The following is a 25752-nucleotide window of genomic DNA, read 5'->3' on the forward strand; positions in this document are numbered from 1 at the left end:
CCTTTAACGTAAAGGGGCTAAATATACCAGAAAAAAGACGACGGGTCTTATTTGATAGCCACAAGCAACAAGTCTCTGTGCTACTGCTCCAAGAGACACATTTTAAAACTGGTGTGGTGCCACACTGTATCACGAAAAACTACCCTAAATGGTATCACAGCCCAAATCCGTTCTCAAAATCAAAAGGTGTCTCAATAGCCTTCCACAAATCCTTTATGCCTGAGATCCTGGACTCACTAATTGATAAAAATGGTAGATTTATCTTCCTACTTGTCACTTGGGCTGCTCATAAACTTGTAATAGCTAACGTATATTTCCCAAACCAAGGGCAGCAGAAGTTTGGAGCCGAATACAAAAGACGCCTCGAGGAGTTTGCTGGTTCCTCTCCTGTGATACTTGGGGGCGACTTTAATATCCCAATTAACCCTGCGGTGGATGTCTCTTCGGGTAAGTCTTCATATCCTACATCTTCTATTAACAAAATAAGATCTCAGCTACGCAGCCTGAGACTGATAGATGCCTGGAGGGTTCTTAATCCAACAACTAAGGACTATAGCTTCTTCTCAAAAATACATAATGCTTACAGTAGAATAGACTATTTTTTCATTTCACATAAGCTGCTTGATATGCAGGTAAAGGCGGACATGGGGTCGATATTGTGGTCAGATCACGCCCTTATTTACCTAACAATCTCACTTCATTCTGCCTCGAGACCAGGTTTCTCATGGCGTCTGAACGAAAACTTGCTCCAGGACCTCATTTGTAAATCCAGGATTGAACAAACAATCAAAGATTTCCTGACTGACCACGAGGTAGACACCACGACCCCCACTGTGAAATGGGAGGCTTTGAAAAGTGTAATAAGAGGCGTCCTCATCTCCCATGGCGCTCGGTTGAAAAAAGAAAGAGCGGCGGAAATATTTAGCCTAACAGAGCAAATCCACCAACTAGAAAACAAACACAAGCGAGACCTTGAGGCCAGCACATTTATTCGGCTCAGACAAAAACTGCTCACTATTATAGACCAAAAATCCAAATGCCTCAGAGAGAGACTCAAAAGTAGATTTTACCTGCTCGGCAATAAAAGTGGTAGGCTCTTGGCCAGAGCCCTTAATCAACGCAATCCCAATACTTACATTCCTTTTATCAAAAACAAACAGGGGAAAAAAGTGTTCAACAATAGAGATATTCTTTCTAACTTTAGCGATTATTATAAATCTCTATATAACATAGCGGGACACTATAAAGACTCTCCACTACATTCTTTCCGTAATAAAATCAAATTATAATTACAGGAACATAAATTGCCCACGCTGCCTGAGGGTGATCTACTTGATCTTGAAAGAGAATTCTCAGTAGAGGAAGTGTCTGAAATCATTAGCGCCTTGAAACAGGGAAAGAGCCCGGGCCCTGATGGGTTCTCAGCAGGCTTCTACAAGACGTTCAACACGATGCTTAGTCCAGTATTCCTGAAAGCTTGTAACTTAATCTCTCTTGGAGGTTTTTTCCCTACACAGGCTCTCACCGCCCACATAACAGTTCTCCCTAAGCCTGGTAAAGACACTTCTATGTGATAATTACCGCCCGATTTCTCTGATAAATCTTGATATTAAAATATATGCAAAAATGTTAGCAAATAGATTAAGCCCCCTATTACCAAAATTAATAAACCAGGATCAGGTGGGCTTTGTCCCAGGACGAGAGGCGAGAGACAACACGATCCGTACTATTTCTCTACTTGACAGGGCGGGGAGAGAGGGGGACCCCCTATGTATCATGTCAATTGATGCTGAAAAGGCCTTTGACCGGGTTCATTGGGAATTCATTTTTCAGACTCGAGGAAATTGGCCTTAAAGAACATATGCTGAGTAGGATCTCCGCTTTGTATTCCTCTCCTAGTGCCCAGGTCAAGGTAAACGGTGCATTATCAGATGTGTTCTCGATCAGGAATGGTAAGAGGCAGGGGTGCCCACTCTCTCCCCTCTTATATATCCTAACAATGGAGCACTTGGCTGTGGCTTTGAGAAATAACCCCTCAATTAATGGTATAAAATTACGTTCTGACGAGCATACGCTAGCACTTTTTGCAGATGACATTCTCTTATATATCACATCTCCCTCTACGAGCCTACCAAACATTATTTCAGAATTACATAAATTTGGTCTTCTAAGTAATTTTAAAATAAATTCCCACAAGTCCGAAATCCTAAATATTTCACTTCAACTCCCCTTGGTTGATCAATTAAGGACGACCTTTCCATTTAAATGGCGCTTTGACTTCCTCACCTATCTGGGTATCAAAATTACAAGCAAAACGTCTAAATTGTTTGAGGCCAACTTTGCGCCAATCTTACAAAAAGCAAACTCAGATTTAGAGAGGTGGCACAGGCTCCAATTGACTTGGCTGGGCAGGATCAATGCGGTCAAAATGGACCTCCTGCCTCGCCTCTTATATTTTTTTCAAACAATTCCCCTATACTTACCAGCTTCTTTCTTTTCCCGCCTCAAACAAATAATTACTAGTTTTATCTGGTCTCATAGTCGGGCACGAATTTCATATACAATATTAAGTAGATCTAAACTGACAGGTGGATTGGGCCTCCCGGATTTTGCGATCTATAGTTATGCATCAATAGGAACATGTATTCTGGACCTTTATCACAGTAAAAATAGTAAAAAGTGGGTAAACTTAGAAAATGATCTTAATGGATGCGATTCCCAAGTTGTTCTTTGGACTGGAGGTAGGGGGGTGGGGCCGGGCGTCCACACACCCCTCCTCACACGAAACATATTGCTCCTTATCAAAAACAGAAACAAAGACCTTCAGATTACAACTATCCCGGGCCCCTTGATTCCAATCTACGATAATCCCGCTTTTCCGGCGGGGCTAAATAAAGAGGTATTTCTAAATAAGAGAAAAGATTCCAAACCCATCATCCACGACTACTTAAAGGATACCGGGATGAAGTCCCTTCGGGAACTATTCCCAGAGGAGGAAACACACTCTGTTGATTGGTTCTTCTATGAACAATTAAAAAGCTATATCCACACAATCTCTAAACAAACCAATATTAGCAGGCCACTAACTCCCTTTGAGATCCTTTGCATATCAACAAACCCTCCAGATCATACTGTTTCGCTGCTATATAAAATCTTCCAAGAAGGGAGGGCTCCGCTGCAGGGTTGGCCAATATTTTTCTCGAAATGGGAGGATGACCTGGGAAGACCCTTGTCATCCGAAGATAAGGAAAAAATCCTTCTCTTCTTGTCCAGATCGTCATTATGCGCGGTATCACAGGAGAGGAGCTATAAGATCCTGGCAAGATGGTACAGGTGCCCCTCCATGGTGCATGCGATGTTCCCCACGACTCCTGACATCTGTTGGAGATGCTTAAAAGAAATAGGCTCTTACATACATATTTGGTGGGACTGTCCCCCCATAGAGGATTTGTGGTTGGCCATCTTTGAACTTCATAATAGGATGTCTATCACACAGATCCAACCTTCAGCAAGTCTAGCATTGTTGTCTTTATGTGACTTGTCGATATCTCGGTTTAAGAGGGGTATTCTCAGACACTTCCTTACCGCAGTCAGGAACCTAATTCCACGGTTCTGGAAACAAGAAAAATTTCCCTCCCGAGCGGATTTTGTGGCTGAACTTAACAACATTTATAGAATGGAGCAGTTGATAGATCAGTCCTCAGGTAGGGTAGGAAATACTTACAACACATGGGCTCCCTGGATTGCTTTTAGGGAAACCCCAGAACTAGATCTTTGGATTTCTGGAGCCTGATGTATCATGTAGCCCATTTTTGCATGCTCCCGGGCCGTCTCTTGGTGTGCGCCCTATCCGCTGGAGCGGGATGGCAGCCTCACTCCCTCCCCGCATTCCCCATACCCCCATCCATTCCTCCCCTCTTTTTTCTACTCCCTTTCTTTCCCTTATCTTACCTTCTTTGTTTGTCTTCTTCCTATCTAATGATTACAAAGAAATTTAATAATGGTTATCTCCCATTCCTGTTGGTAACACTTCATATCCTTGGGATAACTAACAACATTATTAACTAGAAAGTTATATTATAGGACTTATTTATTTATTTTTTGTGGTGGCATATGGGAGTTATGTAGAGTGCATCAGGTTGGCATACGTGAGTAGTGTAGAGTGCATCTGGTTGGCATGTGAGTTGTCAGGGCTGCCACTAGGAATTTCGGGGCCCCTTGAGACTCCACCCAGGCTCCAACCCGGCCCCGCCTCCACCACTCTAACTGTCCACAGTCCCACCACCCTCTCTTGGAAAAACCCCATTTCTGCACCATGTCCTCACCAATCACTCATTAACAGTTCCCATCACCAGATCACGTACATAGCCAGGAGCTTTTGTTTTGGCCAAAAGATGTTTTTAATCCACCACCACGACAAGGTAGACTCTTTTTGGCCGGGCCCTACTCTACTCTATCCTATTAATCATTTGTTAAAATATCCAATACAATTTAGTTACATTTTTACTAGATGGAGGCCTGATGCTATCACATCGGGAGTGTGGCGACATCCCGATGGGGGCAGGCTTTGCAGCACTGAGATTCTCTCGTCCCCAAGTCCCATATAATGCTGGTTAAATGTTGATTATGGCCCCATAAGATGCCGCATAGAAAATGTGCCCATATAATGCTGCATAATGGTTGATTTTGGCCCCATAAGATGCTACATAGAAAATGTTCCCCCTTGCTGCTGCTGTGATAAAAAAAAAAAAGACATACTCACCTCTTGTCCTGAGCAGGCCCCCGACACTTGCTATATTCACCTGTCCCCGTTCCACCGCCGGGCGCCGCTCCATCTTCCGCGTCCTCTGCAGTTACTGTTCAGGCAGAGGGCGGCGCGCGCACTAAACATGTCATCGCGCCCTCTGACCTGAACGTCACAGCCAGAGGACGCGGAAGACGGAGCGGCACTCAGCGGTGGAGCGGGGACAGGTGAATATCGGAATGCTCACCCTCCCCCGTTATACTCACCTGCTCCCGGCATGGTCCCTTGCAGCCTCTCACTGAGAGCTTGTCTCCGGGAGCCGGCAGCTTCTTCCTATGTTCATTGGTCATATTGTACTGCTGAACACAGGAAGAAGCTGCCGGCTCCGGAGAAGCAGGGACATGCAGAGACGTGCCGGGTGCAGTTGAGTATGATGGACAGCTGTAGCTCCCCCTTCCCCGCTGACCCGGAAGGTCCACCGATGGTACTGCACAAGGGCCTGGTACCACCAGTGGGTGCCATATTGGAATACCCATCACTTGGGTATTCCAATATGGCGGTCGGCGTATTTCTGGTGCGGCGCGGTGGATTGTGGGATTCGAGGACGTTCAGACGGAAGTGGATGACAGACAAATTAAGGCAATTATATAGATTTATTTTTCAATGTTTAAAATGACCAATAATATCACATACAAGGGACAAATACCATCACACCATGACCAGACACCATATTACCACCACAGTGACCGAATAATACTACATACAAGGAATAAATACCACCACACCACGACCAAACAACATTTTGCCACCACATAGTGACTGAATACTACAATACTGATCATTAATAAAAAAAAAACTCACAATATTAATATTACCATAAGTGCCATTATACACGAGATCTGTACTTAGTATGCAGTGTCCGTGTACAGGTAATAGTGATCACCGGTGACATTATATACAGATGCTCTGTATATAGTGTCAGTGTACAGGTAATACAGTGATCACTAGTGACATTATATACAGGAGCTCTGTACATAGTGTCCATGTACAGGTAATAGTGATCAGTGACGTTAAACACAGACGCTCTGTACACAGTGTCAGTGTACAGGTAATACAGTGATCACCGGTGACATTATATACAGGAGCTCTGTATATAATGTACAGGCAATACAGTGATCACCAGTGACATTATACACAAGAGCTCTGTATATAGTGTCCGTGTACAGGTAATACAGTGAACATTAGTGATATTATACACAGGTGCTCTGTATAGTGTCAGTGTACAGGTAATACAGCGATCACCAGTGACATTATACAAAGGAGCTCTGTATACAGTGTATAGTGTACAGGTAATACAGGGATCACCGGTGACATTGTACACAGGAACTCTGTATATATTCTCAGTGTACAGGTAATACAGTGATCACTGGTGACATTGTACGCAGGAGCTCTATATATAGTATACAGTGTATAGTGTCAGTGTACAGGTATCACACTGACTCACCAGTGACATCTCTAGGTGAAGTCCTACAACTTCATTTTTCATCTTCATCCAGCACAGACCGCCATCACTTATTCCAGCCAGAGCTCCTCTCTGCAGGAAATAACACAGTTATTTAGAGCACCGCTTGCAGATCACATTACTTACTTTTTCCCAACTTCTACACTACACCAGATGAAGAAGAAAAGGTGACATAGTGTCACTCTGCACAGTAACAGGACCCCCCCATTGAAAACAGTATCCTCGAAAAATAAAATACATGACTGCAGTAATAATATCCCTTAATTAGCACCTAGGGCAGCACGGTGGCGCAGTGGTTAGCATAGCAGCTTTGCAGTGCTCGAGTCCTGGGTTCAAACCCCACCAAGGACAACATCTGCAAGGAGTTTATATGTTCTCTCCGTGTTTGCGTGGGTTTCCTCCAGGTACTCCCGTTTCCTCCCACAAGCCAAAGACATACTGAATATGGAATTTAGATTGTGAGCCCAAACGGGGGCAGCGATGATAATGTATGCAACCTGTAAAGCGCTGCGGAATATGTTAGCGCTATATAAAAATAAAGATTTATTTATTTAATAATCCCCATCCTGGTCCCTTTGTGTCTCATTCTTGGCTCCATCCATTTGTTCTCTCATCCTGCCCTCATAAGTATCCATTCTTACCATGTGATGTCCCATCCTGCCCCATATGATCTCCCCATCTGTGCCGTGATCCTGTTCCATCTGTCTCCATCCTGCCCCATGATCCTGCACTATGTGTCTCCATCCTGCGTCATGATCTTGCCCCATCTGTCTCCATCTTGCCCCATGATACTGCATTATGTGTCTAAATCCTGCCCCATCTGTCTCTATCCCTCCCTATCTGTCTCCATCCTGACCCATGATCCTGCACCATGTGTCTCCATCCTGCCAAATGATCCTGACCCATGATCCTGCACCATGTTTCTCCATCCGGCCTCATGATCCTGTACCATCTGTCTCCATCTTGCCCCATCATCCTGCACCATCTGACTCCATCCTGACCCATTTTCCTGCCCCATCTGTCTCCAACCTGCCTCATGTTCCTGCCCCATCTGTCTCCATCCTGACCCATGTTCCTGCACCATCTGTCTCCATCCTGCTCCATGTTCCAGCCCCATCTGTCTCCATTCTGCCCCATGCTCCTGCCCCATGTCTACATCTTGCCCCATGTCTACATCTTGCCCCACGATCCGGCACCATCTGTTTCCATCCTGCCCCATCTGTCTCCATCCTGCCCCATGGCTCCAGCCTGCCCATGATCCTGCATCATCTGATCTGTCTCTATCCTGCCTCATGTCTCCATCCTGCACCATGTGTCACATGGTGCAGGATCATGAGGCAGGAAGGAGACAGATGGGGCACGATGGAGACTCATGGTCCATGTGTCTCCATCCTGCCGTCCAAACATATTATGGCTTTCCGCTTTAAATTTAAGGAAAAAAAACACTTTCTCCTTACCTGCCTGCGCTCCAGCGGTGGCGTCCACCCCAAGCATTTCAAGTGCATACTCGCCGGCGAATTACAATGACGTCATTCGCCGGCGACATGTGCGCTGACGTCAGCAGCCAGCCTCCTATTGGCTGGAGGCTTTTAACTATTGCCGTGCGGGCCAGCACAGCAATAGAGTTCAACTGAACATGCGTCTCGGACGCAGGTTCATTTACTGCATCGGCAGAATCCTGCCACGGGGGCCTGGTGAGCTGCGGGCCCCCTCTGCTCATCGGGCCCATATGCCAGTCAAGGCAGTAATATCCTGATGGCAGCCCTGTGAGTTGTGTGGGGTATGTTAGGTTGGCATATGTGAGTTGTGGAAGTCAGAAATAAATTTATTAGTCCACGGATGAGTGGTAGACTCTGAAACAAGCTTTCATACACAAACCAGGTTTCTCAGGGCAGGGCAGGTGTCACACTGATGAATGGTGTCCTTTTGTATCTTCCTTCTGTAACTCTTTGCACCTTTTTTGCATCCTTCCTCTCTTTGCAGTTTGAGAGCCCTCACAGGGGAAATGTTGCCCTAGTACAACACAGGCACTTTCAGTTTCTGAAGTACTGGGGCCCTCTTCTTCCTGACTGCCAAATATTAGGGCCTTGATCCCTACTTCCAGGAACTGAAGGAAGGTCCCAGTGTGGCCTGCACATCGTGATAACACAAAAGCGTTGTACATTGCCATTTGTGCATGGCCAGCTTCTTGTACCACACATTGGCTTTTCTCGTGCCACTGTATGGCTTGAGGACTTCATCAGAGAGATCAATTCCACCCATGTACCAAGGTACTCTCACACAGCTTATAGAGTTTAATTCCATGCCTGGCCCTTTTACTGGGCAGGTATTGCTGGAATTTGAGCGTCCCTTTGAAATGGATTAGGGACTCATCCAAGCAGCTGTTCCTTTTTGGTTTGGACACCTCCCCTTGAGAAAGCTGCACACGAAACGAGTGTCGGAGTAGTGCTGGCAGAGCCACACCAAGTCTCTCACCTCCCTTCACTATGGGTAAGAATTACAACCTATAAACCAGCCTTTTGTTTCATTCTATGTTTATTGGGTCTTTACTACACATGGTGACAGGGTGTATAGTATAGGTCTAGTATACACCATATACTGCTTGATCTTCTCGATTGGTCTGGTAGATCTCTGTCTGTTAATCCTCCTTATTTCTGACATATTGTTACACTGTTGGTTAATAGAGTTGATTGAATAGCTTCAGATAAGAGCTTATCCGAATAGCTATTGCGCTTACCGAATAGCTGCATCGGTTACCTGGAACGCTCCCGATAATCAGTTGTTCGGCGCCGCAGCTGCATATGTCACGGCTGTGTGACAGTCACAACACAAGCATGGAGAGCCTGTGTGTTGTGACTGTCACACAGCCGCAACACATGCAGCTGCGCCGTCGAACAGCGGATTATCGGGAGTGTTCCAGGTATCCAGGTTACCGATGCAGCTATTCGGTAAGCACTATAGGTTTTCAAATAAGCTATTATCCGAAGCTATTCAATTAACTCCATTGGTAAACTATTTTTAATTAATTTTTTAAAATAAATATTCTTGTTTTAACTTTACTGGTGTTTATTGGCTACTCCAATTTCTTCTTTGCTATGTGTACCTCAGCAAACTTGTTGCTGAAGTGCTCAATGACCAGCCAATCTTTGAAAAGTCGGTCAAAGTTGGGGTAATCTCAGGGAGACCATTGTGCATTATCACTGTAATACATTAATTTGTGGATGGCCTCAAAGCGTGTCTGGGGCATAGCCAAGTGGAACAGTGAAGCGCTATACAAAACGTCAACCTTCCAATATTGCCTAATTTCTGGCTTGTTCACTATCCCCATGTGAAGTACCAGGTCCTAAAACTTCATACACCATGTTCCAAATTATTATGCAAATTGTATTTAAGTGTCATAAAGATTTAATTGTTTAGTTTTTCAAATAAACTCGTGGATGGTATTGTGTCTCAGGGCTCAATGGATCACTGAAATCAATCTTAAACACATGTAATAATTAGTTTTCCAGGTGATTCTAATTAAAAGAAAACGACTTAAAAATGATGTTCCACATTATTAAGCAGGCCACAGGTTTCAAGCAATATGGTAAATAAAAAGGATCTCTCTGCTGCCGAAAAACGTTAAATAGTGCAATGCCTTGGACAAGGTATGAAAACATTAAATATTTCACGAAAACTTAAGAATGATCATCATACTGTGAAGAGATTTGTGACTGAAACAGAGCACAGCCAGAGTTCATGCAGATAAAGGTTTAATGAGGAAGGTTTCTGCAGACAAATTCATTGGATTAAGAGAGCATCTGTCAAAATACCATTACAAAGCTGCAAACAGTTATTTGAAGCTGCTGGTGCCTCTGGAATCCCTAGAACCTCAAGGTGTAGGGTCCTTCAAAGGCTTGCTGTGGTGCATAAACCTACTATTCGGCCACTGCTAAACAGTGTTCACAAGCAGAAACGGTTGCAGTGGGCCCAGACATACATGAAGACTAATTTTCAAACAGTCTTGTTTACTGATGAGGGTCGAGCAACCCTGCATGTCCTGATGGATGGAGTAGTGGATGGTCACCATGTCCCAACAAGGCTGCGACGTCAGCAAGGAGGTGGAGGAGTCATGTTTTGGGCTGGAATCATGGGGAAACAGCTGGTAGGGCCCTTTAAGGTTCCTGAAGGTGTGAAAATGACCTCTGCAAAGTATACAGAGTTTCTGACTGACAACTTTTTTCCATGGTATAAAAAGCAGAAACGTGCCTTCAGGAACAAAATCATCTTCATGCATGACAATGCACCATCTCATGCTGCAAATAATACCTCTGAGTCATTGGCTGCTATGGGCATAAAAGGAGATAAACTCATGGTGTGGCCACCATCTTCCCTTAACCTCAACCCTATAGAGAACCTTTGGAATATCAACAAGCAAAAGATCTATGAGGGTGGGAGGCAGTTCACATCAAAACAGCAGCTCTGGGAAGCTATTCTGACTTCATGCAAAGAAATACAAGCAGAAACTCTCCAAAAACTCACAAGTTCAATGGATGCAAGAATTGTGAAGGTGATATCAAAGTAGGGTTCCTATGTTAACATATAACTTGGCCTGATAGGATGTTTTGGAGTTAAATAGCTTTTTTGTTCAGTTCTTATCAAATGTTTAGAAATTCTACTGTGCCTAATAATTTGGAACAGTGCATTTTGAGTTTTTATTCATTTTGGAGATTATACTGTTATCATTGGGAAGTTTCTTCAATAAAATTTGATGTATACTCTAACGGGTGATGACTTTTATTAGACTGACTGTCATTTGCACTGACCATTTAGGAAAATCCGAGAAAAATGTCATTTGCATAATAATTTGGAACATGGTGTAATTTCTATGGCATCTACAGGTGTCCAGTTGGCAATTTATGAAGTTGGATTTTGGGAATAAAAATTGCTGAGCATACAAATTAGTCTGCAACACCATGAGGTTTCCAAAATCTTCAGAGAAAAAATTTCGGGAGGTGAAGTCCATATGGGGTCAGTAACAGTGGAAAGGTGGGATTCTCTCCCTCACTGTCAGGGTTGGAGACAAGGAAAACATATACAGTGGGTGCGGAAATTATTCAGACCCCTATAAATGTTTCACTCTTTGTTTCATTGCAGCCATTTTGTAAATTAAAAAAAGTTCATTTTTTGTTATATTAATGTACACTCTGCACCCCATCTTGACTGAAAAAAACAGAAATGTAGACATTTTTGCAAATTTAATAAAAATAAAAACTGAACTATCACATGGTCATAAGTATTCAAACCTTTTGCTCAGACACTCATATTTTAGTCACATGCTGTCCATTTCCTTGTCAACCTCCTTGAGTTGGTTCTACTCCTTCATTGGAGTCCAGCTATGTTTAATTAAACTGATAGGACTTGATTTGGAAAGGCACACACCTGTCTTTATAAGACCTCACAGCTCACAGTGCATGTCAGACGAAATGAGAATCATGAGTTCAAAGGAACTGGCCAAGGAGCTCAGAGACAGAATTGTGGCAAGGCACAGATCTGGCCAAGGTTACAACAGCATTTCTGTAGTACTCAAGGTTCCTAAGAGCACAGTGGCCTCCATAATCCTTAAATAGAAGAAGTTTGGTACCACCAGAAGTCTTCATAGACCTGGCCGTCCAGCCAAGCTGAGCAATCGTGGGAGAAAAGCCTTGGTGGGAGAGGTAAAGAAGAACCCCAAGATCACTGTGGCTGAGCTCCAGAGATGTAGTAGGGAGATGGGAGAAAGTTCCACAAAGTCAACTATCACTGCAGCCCTCCACCAGTCAGGCCTTTATGGCAGAGTGGCCCGACGAAAGCCTCTCCTCAGTGCAAGACATATGAAAGCACGAATAGACTTTGCTAAAAAAACATGAAGGACTCCCAGACTCTGAGAAATAAGATTCTCTGGTCTGATGAGAGGAAGATAGACATTTTTGTTGATAATTCTAAGCGGTATGTTTGGAGAAAACCAGGCACTGCTCATCACCTGCCCAATACAATCCCAACAGTGAAACATGGTGGTGGCAGCATAACGCTATGGGGTGTTTTTCAGCTGCAGGGACAGGACGACTGGTTGTCATTGAAGGAAACATGAATGCGGCCAAGCACAAAGATATCCTGGATGAAAACCTCTTCCAGAGTGCTCTGGACCTGAAACTTGGCCGAAGGTTTACCTTCCAACAAGACGATGAACCTAAGCACACAGCTAAAATAACAAAGGAGTGGCTTCAGAACAACCCTGTGACCATTCTTGACTGGCGCAGCCAGAGCCCTGACCTAAGCCCAATTGAGCATCTCTGGAGAGACCTGAAAATGGCTGTCCACCAACATTCACCATCCAACCTGACGGAACTGGAGAGGATCTGCAAGGAAGAATGGCAGAGGATCCTCAAATCCAGGTGTGAAAAACTTGTTGCATAATTCCCAAGAAGACTACTGGCTGTACTAGCTCAAAAGGGTGCTTCTACTCAATACTGATCAAAAGGGTCTGAATACTTATGACTATGTGATATTCAGTTTTTCTTTATTAATAAATTTGCAAAAATTTCTACGTTTCCGTTTTTTTCATTCAAGATGGGGTGCAGGGTGTACATTAGTGAGAATAAAAAATTAACCTTTTTTATTATACCAAATGGCTGCAATGAAACAAATAGTGAAAAATTACCCACTGTAATATACAGCTCTGGAAAAAATTAAGAGACCACTGCAAAATGTTCAGTTTGTCTGATTTTTCTCTTTATAGGTATATTTTTGAGTAAAATGTAAATTGTTCTTTTAGACTATAAACTTCAGACAACATGTCAAAAATTAAAAAGAAAAATGGCCAAAATTAAAAAAACAAACGGTGCTTTCAGACCTCAAATAATGCAAAGAAAACAAGTTCATAATCATTTAGAAACAACAATGCTAATGTTGTTACTCAGGAAGAGTTCAGAAATCAATATTTTGTGGAATAACCATGATTTCTAATCACAGCTTTCATGCGTCTTGGCATGCTTTCCACCAGTCTTTCACTTTGATGGCTTGTGACTATCCATCATTATCTTGATTACAGTCCAGAGGCTTTCAATGGGGTTCAGGTCTGGAGATTGGGCTGCCCATGACAGGGTTAATATTTTAATTCCGTTTTGCATATGGTAAAATTGATAATGCGGCTTTATTCTTTGGGTCAGTATGCTTACAGCCATACTTTGTCATTTTTTATATTTTGGTGTTTTTACACGGCGATGCAAAAATTATTATTTTTCTATAAAATAGTTTTAAATATTTTAAGGAAAAAATAATAATATGTTTGCATCGCTGTATTCTGACAGCTATTCTTTCTTATTTTTTTTTATTTTTTCACTGACAGAGCTATATGGTGGCTTGTTTTTTTGCGGAACAAGATGACTTTGCAGCTATACCATTTTTATTTACATTTGTCTTTTTGATTGTGTCTTGTTCCACGTTTTTCCCTGCAGTATGATGAAAACCATAGTTTGCAGCATTTATTTTTCATACGGAATTCACTGAACAGGTTAACTGTTTGTTTGTTTTTTACATAAAAAATGTATATTGGTATAATTTTTCTTAATTTTTTTAAATTAATTTGTAATTTAAAAAATATATACTTTTACAATTTGTTTTTACTTTTTTTTATTTTTACTTAATCCCTCTATTGGACTTTCACTTTTTTTTTCACTTTGATCGCTGCTATAAAGCATTGCTCCAATAATTGCAATGATTACCTATCTGGAGGGAGCCCTTTCCCAGCCTCTTAAATGTGATTGTGTTTGATCGCAGCATTTAGGGGATTAAACAGCCAGCATCGCCAAGCTCCTGCTGTGATCGTGTGGGAGGTGCTGATATTTCAGCACGTCCTGCGCCATCAAGCTGTGTTGGGTCAGACTGACTGACCGATAACAGTCCCCTGAGTGCAGGGCCCGTTGGCATGGGTCCCCACATCTGTTCCCGTGCTGCTCAGCTGTCAGTAACAACTGTCAGCACGGAACTGTGACCCCATGTTTACATGCAGTGACAGTTTAAATGCATGACGGACATAGCACGTCACGATGCGGGAACTGACACCCGCTTATCACTTGCTATGTCCCTTTTTGGTCTTTAAGGTGTTAAGAGAGAGGCACCACTAACTAAACAACACCATGAAGACCAAGGAGATTCCCAAATAAGTCAGGGACAAAGTTTTTGAGAAGTATAAGTCAGGGTTCGGTTACAAAAAATATCCCAATCTCTGATCATCCCCCAGAGCACCATCAAATCCAATATCTTCAAATGGATAGAACATGGTACCACAACAAACCTGCTAAGAGAGGGACGCCCACCAAAACTCTCAGCCATGGCAAGGAGGGCATTAATCACAGAGGCAGCATAGAGACCAAAGTTAACCCTGAAGTAGGTGCAGAGTTCCCAAGCAGAGACTGGAGTATCTGTCTATACGACCACAATAAGCCGTACACTCTATAGAGGTGGCCTTCATGGAAGAGTGACCAGAAAAAAATCCTTTTCTTACACATGTAAACTGTAAGGCTCGCTTTGAATTTGCCAAAAGACATTGTCATGATCCAGACTGGGTTTTGAGTCCTGTCTTTCCCTTTTTCCGGTCTGGTCATGCCAGGAATTAACTTTCTCAGCCTCAGTCTGGTCTCAGGTTTGCTATTTATCCCCGCTGCGTCCTGCATACCATGTCAGTTATAGTTCTGCCTACGGCGTGTGTACCTGACTCTGATATATCCTGATTTTTCCTGCGGCATTAGCTGCCTGAACCCGTGTCTCTGTTTTCCCCTATCCCCATCTTGACTCAGTGTTTCCCTTTTATGTGCTTACTCCCTGGTTTTGACTCGGCTTGTATCCTGACCTGCTTCTGTCTTTGGCTTATCCGCTCCTGACTGTTACTGACCTTTTGGCTTGTCTCTGACTCTGTGTTTTGTCTATTCCTTTGGTACTGCACTACTGACTATATCTACCTGGCTTGTTTGACTTTCCTGCTGCCACCTAGTGGTAGCCTCGCTGCTGCACGACAGGCCTGCTTTGTCTAGGTGCAGCCCTCCTTCCTCTCTATAGCTAGTGGAGCTTGCACCTACCTGCATTGCAGCAGCGTGACAGACATATGGGAGACTACTTAAATGTATGGAGGAAGGTGCTGTGGTCACATGAGACCAAAATTGAACAACTTTGGCCACTAAGTAAGCGCTATGTCTGGCGCCAAACCAACACAGTTCATCACCCCAAGAACACCATCCCCACAGTGAAACATAGTGATAGCAGCATCATGCTGTGGGGATGTTTTTTTAGCAGCAGGGACAGGAAAAATGGTCCAAGTCAAGCGGAAGATGGATGGTGCGAAATTCAGGGATATTCTTGAGTAAAACCTGTTTCAGTGTGTCAGTGATGTGAGACTGGGAGGAACGTTCACCTTCCAACAAGACCATGACCAAAAGCATACTGCCAAACAACACTTGAGTGGTATAAGAGGAAACAGGTAAATGTTTTGGAGTGGCCTAGTCAAACTCAAAGCCCAAACCTTAATCCAATTGAGAATCTGTGGTCAGACTTGAAGATTGCTGTTCACCAGAAGAAACTATCTAACTTGAAGGAGCTGGAGCAGTTTTGCATTGAGGAAGGGGCAAAAATCCAAGTGGCAAGATGTGGAAAGCTCAGAGACTTATCCAAAGCAACTTGCAGTTGTAATTGCCGCAAAAGGAGGCTTTACAAAGTACTGACTTTAGGGGGGTGAATAGTAATGCACATTGACGTTTTCAGTTATTTTGTCCTATTTGCTGTTTGCTTCACAGTAAAAAGAAAACCAAATGTTCACACTTGTAGGACCTTGTATCGAACAATGCCATGGGGGGTGAATACTTTTGAAAGCCACTGTAAACCCTTATCACACATAGACTTTGTACTTGCTATTAATATCTGATGCTTTCTTTCATAAACTTTGGTTCTGTGTTGCCCTCTACAACATATTTAATTGATTTGAACCCCTTCCCGACATGCGCCGTACTAGTACTGCTCTGCAGGAGGTGCGTCCCCGCAAACCGCGGTACTAGTACAGCTAGTACAGATCGCAGGCATTTAACCCCTCTGATGCCGCTGTCAGTAGTGACAGCGACATAGAAGGGCATTGCACAGGGAAGGGTGCAAGGAAGGCTATGATTGCGATCGCGTTTGCCTGATCGTCTCCATGGAGACCCCCGGCTCCAAGATGGCCGCGTGCTCCTTCAAAGACCTGCAGGGTAGGTGGCTTTTGAGCGCCTGCTGAGAGCAGGGGCTGACATGCCTCCTTCCCTGCCTGTCAGATCACTGATCTGATACTCTGCAGTGCAGTGTCATATCAGTGATCTGTTGCTATATAGTAATGTCCCATCCTGGGACAATATAAAAAAAGTTAAAAAAAAAAAAAATGTACAAAGTGTAAAAATATTTTTTTTAAATCCCTAAATTAAAAAAATAAACAAATAATAAAAAAAATAAATAAAAAAAAATATATATACACACACACACACACACACACACACACACACACACACACACACACACACACACACACACACACACACACACACACACACACTACCATTCAAAAGTTTAGGGTCACCCAGATAATTTTGTGTTTTCCATGAAAACTCATACTTTTATTAATTAAATGAGTTGCCAAATGAATTTGAAATCTAGTCCAGACATTGACAAGGTTCAAAAAAAAGATTTTTATTTGAAATAATAATTTTCTCCTTCAAGCTTTGCTTTAGTCAAAGAATCCTCCCTTTGCAGCAATTACAGCATTGCATACCTTTGACATTCTAGCAGTTAATTTGCTGAGGTCATCTGGAGAAATTTCACCCCATGCTTCCAGAAGCCTCTCCCACAAGTTGGTTTGACTTTTTGGGCACTTTTTGCGTACCATACGGTCAAGCTGCTCCCACAACAGCTCAATGGGGTTGAGATCTGGTGACTGCGCTGGCCACTTCATTACAGATAGAATACCAGCTGCCTGCTTCTTCCCTAAATAGTTCTTGCATAATTTGGAGGTGTGCTTTCGGTCATTGTCCTGTTGTAGAATGAAATTGGCTCCAATCAAGCGCTGTCCACAGGGTATGGCATGGCATTGCACAATGGAGTGATAGCCTTGCTTACTCAATATCCCTTTTACCTTGTACAAATCTCCCACTTTACCAGCATCAAAGCAATCCCAGACCATCACATTACCTCCACCATGCTTGACAGATGGCGTCAGGCACTCTTCCATCATCTTTTCAGTTGTTCTGCACCTCACAAATGTTCTTCTGTGTGATCCAAACACCTCAAACTTGGATTCGTCTGTCGATAACACTTTTTCCAATCTTCCTCTGTCCAATCTCTGTGTTCTTTTGCCCATATTAATCTTTTCCTTTTATTAGCCAGTCTGAGATATGGATTTTTCTTTGCCACTCTGCCCTGAAGGCCAGCATCCCGGAGTCGCCTCTTCACTGTAGACGTTGACACTGGCGTTTTGTGTGTACTATTTAATGAAGCTGTCAGTTGAGGACCTGTGAGGCGTCGATTTCTCAAGCTACAGGCTCTAATGTACTTGTATTGTTGCTCAGTTGTGCAGCGGGGCCTCCCGCTTCTCTTTCTACTCTGGTTAGAGCCTGTTTGTGTTCTCTTCTGAAGGGAGTAGTACACACTGTTGTAGGAAATCTTCAGTTTCTTGGCATTTTCTCGCATGGAATAGCCTTCATTTCTAAGAACAAGAATAGACTGTCCAGTTTCACATGAAAGTTCTTTTTTTTGGCTATTTTGAGAGTTTAATGGAACCAACAAATGTAATGCTCCAGATTCTCAACTAGCTCAAAGGAAGGTCAGGTTTATAGGTTCTCTAATCAGCCAAACTGTTTTCAGCTGTGCTAACATACTTGCACAAGGGTTTTCAAGGGTATTCTAACCATCCATTAGCCTTCTTACACAGTGAGCAAACACAAAGTACCGTAAGAACACTGGAGTGATGGTTGTTGGAAATGGGCCTCTATACACCTATGAATATATTGCATTACATACCAGATGTTTGCAGCTAGAATAGTCATTTATCACATTAACAATGTATATATACATATATATATATATATATATATATATATATATATATATATATATATATACATACAGATTTGTGCTCAAAAGTTTACATACCCCAGCAGAGATTTTGCTTTCTTGGCCTTTTTTCAGAGAATATGAATGATAACACCAAAACTTTTTCTCCACTCATGATTAGTGGTTGGGTGAGGCCATTTATTGTCAAATTACTGTGTTTTTTCTTTTTAAATCATAATGAAAACCCAAAACATTCAAATGACCCTGATCAAAAGTTCACATACTCTGGTGATTCTGGCCTGATAACATGCATAGAAGTTGACACAAATGGGTTTGAATAGCAACTAAAGGTAACATGTGACCTGTGACCTGTTTGCTTGTAATCATTGTGTGTACATAAAAGCTGAGTGAGTTTCTGGGATCCAGACAGACTCTTGCATCTTTCATCCAGCCACTGACGTTTCTGGATTGTGAGTCATGGGGAAAGCAAAAGAATTGTCAACGGATCTACAGGAAAAGGTAGTTGAACTGTATAAAATAGGAAAGGGATACAAAAAAATATCCAAGGAATTGATAATGCCAGTCAGCATCAATCAAACTGTGATTAACAAATGGGCTCTGTGAAAACAATACCACGGTCAGGTAGACCAACAAAAATATCATCCACAACTGCCAGGAAAATTGTTTGGGATGCAAAGAAAAACCCACAAATAACCAGCTGAAATACAGGTCTCTCTGAAAACTAGCGGTGTGGCTGTTTCAAAATGCACAATAAGGAGGCACTTGAAGAAAAATGGACTGCATGGTCAAGTCGCCAGAAGAAAGCCATTACTGCGCAAATGTCACAAAGTATCTCACCTACAATACGCAAATCAGCACAAAGACAAGCCTCCAAACGTCTGGAAAAAGGTCATTTGGAGTGATGAGACCAACATTGAACTTTTTGGCCACAACCATAAACGTTACATTTGGAGAGAGGTCAACAAGGCCTATGATGAAAGGAACACCATTTCTACTGTAAAGCACAGAGGTGGGTCGCTGATGTTTTGGGGATGTGTGAGCTACAAAGGCATAGGAAACTTGGTCAAAGTTGAAGGAAAGATGAATACAGCAAGTTATCAGCAAATACTGGAGGCAAATTTGCACTCATCAGTCCGAAGTTGCACATGGGACGTACTTGGACGTTCCAACATGACAACGATCCAAAGCACAAGGCCAAGTCGATCTGTCATTGGCTACAGCAGAACAAAGTGAAGGTTCTGGAGAGGCCATCTCAGTCTCCTGACCTCAATATCATTCAGCCACTCTGGGGAGATCTCAAGTGTGCAGTTCATGCTAGACAGCCCAGGAATTTAAAGGAACTGGAGGCTTTTTGCCAAGAAGAGTGGGCAGCTTTACCATTTGAGAAAATAAAGTACCTCATCCACAACTACCACAAAAGACTTCAAACTGTCATTGATGTTAGAGGGGGCAATACACTGTATTAAGAAATGGGGTATGTGAACTTTTGATCAAGGTCATTTGGATGTTTTGGGTTGTCATTATGATTTAAAAAGAACACTGTAGTATGACAATAAATGGCTTCACCCAACCACTAACCATGAGTGGAGAAAAAGTTTTGGTGTTATCATTCATATTCTCTGAAAAAAAGGCCAAGAAAGCAAAAATTCTGCCAGTGTATGTAAAGTTTTGAGCACAACTGTATATATATATATTTCCAATAAATAAATGTATTTATGTCACTCATAAAAAAAAAACAAAAGTGCACATATTTGGTATCGCCGCATCCGTAACGACTGGCTCTCTAAAACTGTCCAACTAGTTAACCTCTTCAGTGAACACCGTAAAAAAAAAAACAAACAAACAAAGCAAAAACAATGCTTTATCATATCGCCAAACAAAAAGTGCAATAAAATGCGATCAAAAAGACAGATGAAAATAAAAATGGTACAGCTGAAAATGTAATCTTTTCCCGCAAAATAATAAGCCACCATACGGTTCCATCAGCAGAAAATTTAAAAAGTTTTAGGTCTCAGAATAAAGCGATGCAAAAATAATTATTTTTTCTATAAAATAGTTTTTATTGTGTAAAAGCACCAAAACATTAAAAAAATATATAAATGAGGTATCACGGTAATCATACTGACTCGAAGAATAAATTGGTACCAATTTTACCATGCACGGAACGATATAAAAAAACAAAAAACAAAAAGCAATTCATTAATTGCTGGTTTTTGTTAATTCCTGAAAATGGTACCAATAAAACCAGCAGCTAATCCTGCAAAAAACAAGCCATCACTTTACTCTGTCGGCCGAAATATGAAAAAATTATAGCTCTCAAAATATGATGATGCAAAAACTAGTTTTCGCAATAAAAAGCGTCTTTTAGTGTGTGACAGCAGCCAAACATAACCCGAAGAATAAAGTCGCCTAATCACTTATACCGCACGAGGAACGGCATAAAAAATAAATAAAAACAATTCTTCACATTTTGTTGATTTTTTCATTCTGCCTCCCAAAGATCGCAGTAAGGCTTGGCGCGCGTTTATCCTGCGCTCTGTGCTGAGCGCATACACCAGGGTTTCCGAGTAAATCTCTGAAATGCGTGATTCAGACAGAACACCCAGCGGAAAATTCCCTATAATGAGGCAGTTGCAGGCACTGTGGATGGCATAGGACCTGTGATCCGGCGGAATCCGTCTTTTTAGGTTGCATAAAAGTGCCATCGGCCACAGTTTTGTGCACTTCTGAAAAGGACATCGCTGAACAGAGGCCAGAGTAAATCTGCTGCCTCATTATAGTGAATGGATCCCTCGAGGGTTTCATCTGAATCACGTCACTCAGAGATTTAGATGGAATCCACAATGTAAGTGCTCGGCGTAAAGCGCCAGATAAATGTGATCCCAAACGTTATGTAAAATGTTCCCAATAAAAGCTTCAACTCGATCCACAAAAAAAGCAAGTCCCCACTCAGATCTGTAATCTGTTAATGGAAATATAGGGTCTTCCACTACTGGTAGCCCAAACGTTCTGGACAAGTGAAATGGCTCCTCACCCGCCAAAAGAAATTCAGCAAATTCTCCACTCCCAAATCCAAATGCTCCCCTCTTTTCTGAGCCCCGGTGTGCCTAAAAAACATATAGCGTCCACATGTTTGGCATTTCTGTAGTGATGAGAGCCCACCTAATTTACAGGTGTGTGGCTCCTGAAGCATGAGCTGGGCATAATGTACTGGTGACTGCAACATACTGGTCCTACAATGGCAGTTTGCAATTTTCACTCAGCAACATCCATTGCTGTTTGTTTCTGGAAAACACCCATGGAGTCAAAATCGTCACTACATCTATATATATATAATTGTCTAAGGTCCACTTCCGTCCGTTTGTCTGTCTGTCTGTCTGTTTCTCTGTCACGGAAATCACGCGTCGCTGATTGGTCGCGGCCGGCTGGGCGCGACCAATCAGCGACAGGCACAGTCCAGATGCGAATTGGCCCCTCCCTACTCCCCTCCAGTCAGTGCCCCCTCCATACTCCCCTCCACTCAGCGCCCACATAGCGTTTTAGCAGTCCGTTAAACGGACTGCATTACACCGCAGCATAACGCGGTGTAACGCAGTCCATTAATGCTACCATTACCCCTGTAAGTGTGACCAACTTTTTACTTTTTACTGTTGATGCTGCCTATGCAGCATCAATAGTAAAAACATATAATGTTAAAAATAATAATAATAAAAAAAAATAATTCATATTCTCACCTTCTGGGGTCCGCGGCTGCCTTTCCCGCTTCTCGCGACGCTCCGGTCCCAAGAATGTAGCGATCATCATGGGTTATTGCCGCAAGGCATTACTGGGAACGGAGCATCGCGAGGAGCATAGCTAAAGGCCTGGGCTGGATCCGGGGGCCGCCGGAAGGTGAGTATATAACTATTTTTTATTTTAATTATTTTTTTAACAGGGATATGTGTTGTGAATTTGCTTTTTGGCTCCCTCTGGTGGTTACTAGTGATTTGACTCTGGGTATGTCAGTCATCCCTTGTATGCTCACCTGGGCCGTTAGTTCAGGGGTGTTGCTATATAAGCTCCCTGGACCTTCAGTTCAATGCCTGGCAACGTTGTAATCAGAGCTAATCTGTTGTGCTCTTGTCTACTGATCCTGGTTCCTGCTAGATTAAGCTAAGTCTGCTTTCTTGCTTTTTGCTATTTGTTTTTGTTTGCATTTTTGTCCAGCTTGTACATAATCTGTATCCTAACCTTGCTGGAAGCTCTAGGGAGGCTGGAGTTCTCCCCCCGGGCCGTTAGACGGTTCGGGGGTTCTTGAATTTCCAGTGTGGAATTTTGATAGGGTTTTCGTTGACCATATAAGTTATCTTACTACATTCTGCTATTAGTAAGTGGGCCTCTCTTTGCTAAACCTAGTTCATCTCTGTGTTTGTCATTTCCTCTTACCTCACCGTTATTATTTGTGGGGGGCTTGTATCCAACTTTTGGGGTCTATTATCTGGAGGCAAGAGAGGTCTTTGTTTTCCTCTTCTAGGGGTAGTTAGTCCTCCGGCTGGCGCGAGACATCTAGCGACCAACGTAGGCATGTTCCCCGGCTACTTCTAGTGTTGGCGTTAGGAGTAGATATATGGTCAACCCAGTTACCACTGCCCTATGAGCTGGATTTTTGTACTTCGCAGACTTACTTGTTCCTCTGAGACCCTCGCCATTGGGGTCATAACAGTTTGCCAGGCCAGTATTAAATGTTAAATGCATTGCAGAAGCGGGATTATAAGAAAGAAAATTCTGAGTTTTTTTTCTTTTTCTCATTTTTTTTTTCTTTTCCCCTTTACCTCTGAGTGGCTTGTGTTTGCTGCAGACATGAATGTCCAGACCTTGATTACAGGTGTGGACCAGCTTACTGCTCGTGTGCAGGGCATACAAGATTATGTTATCAGAAATCCTATGTCAGAACCTAAGATACCGATTCCTGAACTGTTTTCCGGAGACCGATTTAAATTTAGAAATTTCAGGAATAATTGTAAATTGTTTTTGTCCCTGAGACCCTGTTCATCTGGAGACTCCGCTCAGCAAGTGAAAATTGTTATTTCTTTTTTACGGGGCGACCCTCAGGATTGGGCCTTCTCGCTGGCCCCAGGAGATCCGGCATTGGCTGATATTGATGCGTTTTTTCTGGCGCTCGGTTTGCTTTATGAGGAACCCAATCTTGAGATTCAGGCAGAAAAAGCCTTGCTGGCTATGTCTCAGGGCCAGGACGAGGCTGAAGTGTATTGGCAAAAATTTCGGAAATGGTCCGTGCTGACCCAGTGGAACGAGTGTGCATTGGCTGCAAATTTCAGAAATGGCCTTTCTGAAGCCATTAAGAATGTGATGGTGGGTTTTCCCATTCCCACAGGTCTGAATGATTCCATGGCCCTGGCAATTCAAATCGATCGGCGGTTGCGGGAGCGCAAAACCGCAAATTCCCTCATGGTGTTGTCTGAACAGGCACCTGATTTAATGCAATGTGATAGAATCCTGACTAGAAATGAGCGGAAAATTCATTGACGCCAGAATGGCTTGTGTTACTACTGTGGTGATTCTACACATGTTATCTCAGCATGCTCTAAACGTCTTACTAGGGTTGTTAGTCCTGTCGCCATTGGTAATTTGCAACCTAAATTTATTCTATCTGTAACTTTGATTTGCTCACTGTCATCGTATCCTGTCATGGCGTTTGTAGACTCAGGTGCTGCCCTGAGTCTGATGGATCTGTCATTTGCCAAGCGCTGCAGTTTTGTTCTGGAGCCATTAGAAAATCCTATCCCTCTTAGGGGTATTGATGCTACGCCTTTGGCAAAAAATAAACCGCAGTTTTGGACACAGGTTACCATGTGCATGACTCCCGAACATCGGGAGGTGATACGTTTTCTTGTTCTGCATAAGATGCATGATTTGGTTGTTTTGGGTTTGCCATGGTTACAGACCCATAATCCAGTCTTGGACTGGAAGGCAATGTCGGTGTCAAGTTGGGGCTGCCATGGAATTCATGGAGATTCCCTGCCCTTGTCTATTGCTTCTTCTACGCCTTCGGAAGTTCCGGCGTATTTGTCTGATTATCAGGATGTCTTCAGCGAGTCTAAGTCCAGTGCACTGCCTCCTCATAGGGAATGTGACTGTGCAATAGATTTGATTCCTGGCAGTAAGTTTCCTAAGGGGAGACTGTTTAATTTGTCGGTACCTGAACATACCGCGATGCGTTCATATATCAAGGAGTCTCTTGAGAAGGGGCATATCCGTCCTTCTTCTTCCCCTCTTGGTGCGGGATTCTTTTTTGTGGCCAAAAAGGACGGATCTTTGAGGCCTTGTATTGACTATCGGCTTTTAAACAAGATCACTGTCAAATTTCAGTATCCTTTGCCGCTGTTGTCAGACTTGTTTGCCCTGATTAAAGGTGCCAAGTGGTTCACCAAGATAGACCTTCGTGGTGCGTACAACCTTGTGCGCATTAAGCAAGGCGATGAATGGAAAACCGCATTCAATACGCCCGAAGGTCATTTTGAGTACTTGGTGATGCCATTTGGGCTCTCTAATGCACCTTCAGTTTTTCAGCCCTTCATGCATGACATTTTCCGGAAGTATCTGGATAAATTTTTGATTGTTTATCTGGATGATATTCTGTTTTTTTCTGATGATTGGGACTCGCATGTGGAGCAGGTCAGGATGGTTTTTAAGATTTTGCGTGAAAATTCTTTGTTTGTTAAAGGCTCAAAGTGTCTCTTTGGTGTACAGAGGGTTCCCTTTTTGGGGTTCATTTTTTCCCCTTCTGCTGTGGAGATGGACCCAGTCAAGGTCCGAGCTATTCATGATTGGACTCAACCCTCGTCAGTTAAGAGTCTTCAGAAGTTCTTGGGTTTTGCTAACTTCTACCGTCGTTTTATCGCAAATTTTTCTAGCGTTGTTAAACCATTGACGGATATGACCAAGAAAGGCTCTGATGTAGCTAACTGGGCTCCTGCTGCCGTGGAGGCTTTCCAGGAGTTGAAACGCCGGTTTACTTCGGCGCCTGTTTTGTGCCAACCTGACACTTTACTTCCCTTTCAGGTGGAGGTGGATGCTTCAGAGATTGGGGCAGGGGCCGTTTTGTCGCAGAGAGGCCCTGGTTGCTCTACTATGAGACCTTGTGCCTTTTTCTCCAGGAAGTTTTCGCCGGCAGAGCGAAATTATGATGTGGGCAATCGGGAGTTGTTGGCCATGAAGTGGGCATTTGAGGAGTGGCGTCATTGGCTCGAGGGTGCTAAGCATCGTGTGGTGGTCTTGACTGATCACAAAAATCTGATGTATCTCGAGTCTGCTAAACGCCTGAATCCTAGACAGGCCCGCTGGTCATTGTTTTTCTCCCGTTTTGACTTTGTGGTCTCGTATT

This window comes from Ranitomeya variabilis, chromosome 1 (assembly GCF_051348905.1).
Source record: "Ranitomeya variabilis isolate aRanVar5 chromosome 1, aRanVar5.hap1, whole genome shotgun sequence".
Lineage (NCBI taxonomy): Eukaryota > Metazoa > Chordata > Amphibia > Anura > Dendrobatidae > Ranitomeya > Ranitomeya variabilis.